General features: G+C 28.5%; 1 long non-coding RNA gene across 1 annotated transcript; it reads left to right on the plus strand.

Annotated features, from left to right (window-relative positions):
- The first annotated feature begins 1481 nt into the window (after positions 1-1481).
- On the plus strand, positions 1482-5119 carry LOC107913274 (uncharacterized). The gene is made up of 2 exons (XR_001688457.2): positions 1482-3396; positions 3622-5119. It is a non-coding gene; the product is annotated as an uncharacterized lncRNA (long non-coding RNA).
- Positions 5120-5348: the final 229 nt, after the last annotated feature.

The raw sequence follows: 5348 nt of genomic DNA on the forward strand, positions 1-5348 counted from the left end.
GTGGCGGCACTAAAGTTGAAACGTAGCTAATTATCTTCTAAGCTCTCCTTATTTATTATTTTCTTTTTATTCCCCTTCAACTCACTTTTTTATTTAATAAACAAACCCTCAACCTATTTTTGTAGTTAAATAAGCTCTTAATCTATGATTTTTACTCATAAAAGCCATTTATTTTATTATTAAAGTAAATATATTTTACCTAAAGTAAAGCTATTTAAAAAAGTATAAACTAATTCGCATTTTATGTTTATGTGAATTTGATGAGAATAATTTATTAAATAAAAAATTTACTAAATTTGATGAGAATAGTTTATAATTATAATTTATTTTTTCTATTTGGGTTACATTTATGGGTGATCAGTTTTATTATTACTTTTGGTTTTTCAATAAAGCATGCCTGGTATTTCTATTAATTTGTTAATTAAATCTAATATTAGTTAAGTAATAATTAAGATACTTAGAATTCTAATTAAGTAATAACTCTACTTTATTTTAATAAAAGTAGCATCGTCAAATTGTTTAACTAATAACAATAAATTATAATTATAATTATCACAATTTTTTGTCTTTTTCCTATATTTTATGCTTAGAGTTCTATTTAAATAACAATTCTATTTTAAAATTAGCACAATATTTTTAATAATAATTGCAGTTTAAATTATAATTATTTTGAAATATATAATTCTCACTACTTCTATTAAATTATAATTATTTTTAAATTTATAAAGAGTATTTACAATTCACTTTCAAAATTTAAAATGATAAATTTGCATATCAGGTCCTTGAAACTTTAGATCATTACATTTTAGTCCTGTGCCGCCTCTGGCAAAGGCACCTTTGGTGCCGCCTGTGGCATCCGATTTTCCACTGTTCTGTTTTTTTTATATTATTTTGGTAAATAATAAAAATTTTATAATATTTTATATATAATTTTAATTTAAATTATTTTTCAGAAACAAATAATATTATTGTTGATATAATATTATTTTACTATACATAATACATAAATAATTATAAATTGATGTATTTAGTTTTTAAATACATACGATTGAATCAAAATTAAATTTTTTATATGTATTTAAATTAAAGTTAAAGTTTAATGGATATAATTGTGCATAATCAAAAAATTATATATCAAATTACATATTAAATCAAGTTTTTGTATGATTTTAATATTTATCCACTAATTTTATTTGAAGAAATGGTTATAATTCCTAATCATAAACAATACATCTATATAAATATAATTAGTATTAATCAATGTAATAAATAAATAAAATTATAATTACAGCTGATACATTCATATAACTAAAATAAAAATTAAATTATATATAAATAAATTAATAATTGAAATATATTTGAATAAGACTCACATTTGATAAGAGTTAAAATAGAATGACTTAATATAATAAACAATTCCTAAACTTGAAAACTGTTATATAATTATAGTAAAAATAACCCGACCCAACGTCCAACCCGATTAATCCTCTATATAATAAAATTCTAAAAACCCTCTTTTAAGGGGATAGTACTAAAAACACCCATTTTTATTATCTTCTTCCTCTTAGCTCCTTGCCCAGAACACTCTTCGCCTCTTTTACGACCGTTGATACCGTATATCAATAATGGTGCGGTGAGCGTGGATCAAACTCGCCAAAAGAGTTCACCGTTTTCTGTAATGCTGAAATTCTTGTCATCATTTTCTCCAATATTAGAAAACTCTTTGGGTCTTCCAGCTCGGGTTCAAAAGTAATAGTTGAGAAGCAGTAGTACTCAATGGCGACAATGCTTATTGAGAGGAAGCAAGTGGCATCGGTAGGAAAGACATGCACCGCCAAGAGCAGTCCTTTTCTAAGTAGCCACCCCCATTTTTCCAAATTACATAAACATATTGATTTTTATCTCCGGGTTTGATCTAAATAAGTTGTTTCTTTTTATGCTATTTAATTCAGAGTTTGAATATATGGCAATTTTGTTTTATTTTTGTTTTGGATAAATTTAAAATTGTTAGTCATTTTGGAAATTCAGAAGGTTTATGTATTGCTAGTTAACTTGAAATTTTAGTTTGTTTCACTAGTTCTAAGGCGTGTTGCATGATCAATAACGGATTTGGTATATAAAAATTGCAATATTTGGTATCCATGTTTATCTGTTGATGAATTTTGTGATATTGTATCCTGCTGCTTTTCAAGAATTATTTCATACATGTATATGAAACTGGATTGATATGAGCTTTCTTTGAATAAAGTATCCTGTTGATGAAAAAGTAGTTTCTTTCAGCTGTTCCTTTGCTGAAATATTATTACATTCTTATGCTTAGGTTTCTGGGTTTACCTTGATATACGATTAGTTGATTTTGTTTTAGTTATACTTCTTTTTCTTTGTTAAATATCATTCTATAAGATCCATAGTTCATTTTATTATTTAAAAAAAAAACTTGATTATTAGTGACTCAACCAAAGGTCCCTCAGGTCATTGCAGTTAGATGCAGTCAAGCAAAATACTCAAAATTTGACTTACTAATAGCATGTTATTAGCTGAAGATATATTTGTCTTAACTGCTAATAGGAAACATAAAAATATTTTAGAGACATTCACCTTTATGTTGAGTGTTGTTGTGTGTTTTGGAGCCCATTTCATCCCAAGATTTACTCATTGCAGCATGTTTTCTTATAACATCATTTTTTGTGGGCAAAAAAATGGATGAGAAGGTTGTTGTATAATTCTTATTTATGGATGGTACCGTAGATTTTAGTTTATCAAGGAACAAATTAGGCATTGTTGGAAAATAATGGATATTTTGGAACTTTGAGGTATATTATTTTATTGATAAAATTAAAGGTTTGAATAATAAATTATGAATTTATATTCTATATAATATGCTTAAAATTATTGAGTGATGAATGATAAATTGATGCTCAAATTAAACAATAGTTCTGTCTCTTGATGAACATATGTATCTTTTGAACAATTGTATCTCTTGGTGAACAGATTTATTGCTTTTGGTTTAATATTGCATTTTTTCATTCATTGTGTCTGTTTACTTATATCTATTAACTTTTCAACAAAATTCTTCATGAATTGGTCTAAATCTCATTCATTTCCCCTCCTTTATATAAAGCCAAGTTAGGAGACTTCCAAAACACATTATCAAAAACCATCAACATAAAAAATTCCTTCTAAATTCATTCTTCCTGGTGATAGAGAAATGCAAGATTGTGTTCAATTGATCACTGTTGTTGTGCTACTACTGTGATCATTTGTTGTTGTATCTTTGGAGACAGACGTCCAACGTTACTCAAAGCACCGAGGAGAGATCGAATCTATCTTAAGGAAACTGTTCATTCAGTCCTCAACAAAATTCTTCTTCTAATTTTCAACTCTATCTGATTACAGGTATTGTGTTGTGTTACTACTACTGCATTGTATTGCATTATTATTGCTACTGACATATTAATACTACATACGATATTATATTTTCTTATAATCTTAAGATAGATGATTTGTTGTAGTTTTAATCTAAGGCGCACAGAATACCATCGTAACTTATTTAGGTTGGTTTATACTTTGGTTTTGAATTTTAATTTATTTATGGATTCTGGTTCTTCATTTTGAATACAGAAAATGTCTCATACGTCAAACAACTCATCTAATTCAAAGGTTGAGACGATTGTTGCTGCTTATGCTCAAGCTGCAAGCTAAATGTTACCTGCGACTATAAGTCACAATGAAAAGCCTGCAAAATTCACTGGAGAGAATTTTAAAACATGGCAACAAAAAATGTTGTTCTATTTGACCATGTTGAATATGGAAAATTTTCTGAAAGATGATCCTCCTATTTTTAAAGAGGATGAGGAAGATGCTATTATTGCCTTCAACATTACCGAAGCATGGAACAACTCTAATTTCCTATGCCGAAACTACATTTTGAATGGTTTATTTGATGAACTTTATGAAGTATACAATATCAAGAAAACAACTAAGGAATTATAGGAATCGCTGGACCATAAATACAAAATTGAAGATGTCAGTGCTAAGAAATTCTTAGTTTCCAAGTTCTTAAACTTTGTAATGGTTGATTCTAAAGCTATTGTAAATCAAGTGCAGGAATTCCAACAAATCATTTATGGTATTCTTGTAGAAGGGATGGTTATAAGTGAATCCTTTTAGGTGGCAGCCGTTATTGAAAAACTTCCCCCTGCTTGGAATGACTTTAAGAACTATCTTAAGCATGAGAGAAAGGAAATGGCAGTGCAAGATCTGATTGTCAGACTTCAAATTGAATAAGACAATCGAGGTGTGAATAAAAGTCTAAACAAAGCAACCGATCCTAATTTTTCTAAGGCAAACGTAGTGGAAGTCAATAAGGACTCCAAGAAAAGAAAAAATTATTAGACTTGGTCAAAACTAGGACCAAAAGACGATGTCTTCAAGAAGCTAAAATTCCAAGGAAAATGCTTTAATTGCAATAAGATGAGATACAAGTCATCCGATTGTAGGCTTCCAAAGAGGGTCAGAACAAACAAGGCCAACACTGTGGAAAATATTTCTAAGGGAGTATTTGATCTTGACCTCTACATTGTGATTTCTGAAGTCAACTTGGTTGATTCAAATCCAAGAGAATAGTGGCTTGATATTGGTGCCAGACGTCATATTTGCTGTGACAAGGACTATTTTGTTGAGTTGGTTCCTTATGAGAAATGGGAGAAGTTGTATATGGGCAATGCTGCAACTTCCAAGATCAAGGGGAAAGGCACTGTAATTTTGAAGATGAATTCAGACAAAGAGTTGAAACTTCAAAATTTGTTGTATGTGCCTGACATATACAAGAACCTTATCTCTTGGACCCTCCTAAGTATGCATGGCTTTAGGATGGTATTTGAATCCAAGAAGTTAGTTTTTTTCAAAAAGAAGAATGTTTATGGGAAGGGGATATGTATTAAATGATATGTGAAAACTCAATGCTATCTCTGTAACACTTCTTAACCCCAAACCGTTGCTGAAACAGGGTTACGAGGCACTACTGTACATATCAAACCATTTACAATTAATTCTTAGATAAATAACTAACATATTAAAATAAAACATAAATTCTTATAAATTTTACTAGTTGACTTCATTCATTTTACTTTTTTTTTTTAAATTTCGGCAGCATTTCTGCTTATTTTTACATAAAACCCCCTGCAAATTTCAAGATTATAACCCGACCAAATCCAATATTTCAACCAACATTTATATCCTCAAGCATAATTAAAATCATATTTAACATTTTAACTTCTATCATACAGATTGCATAAAAAGATTTATCAAATAACATATATTACATCTATACTAAATACTTTGTAACA

The sequence above is a fragment of the Gossypium hirsutum genome, chromosome D11 (assembly GCF_007990345.1).
Source record: "Gossypium hirsutum isolate 1008001.06 chromosome D11, Gossypium_hirsutum_v2.1, whole genome shotgun sequence".
In the NCBI taxonomy this organism is placed as follows: Eukaryota; Viridiplantae; Streptophyta; class Magnoliopsida; order Malvales; family Malvaceae; genus Gossypium; species Gossypium hirsutum.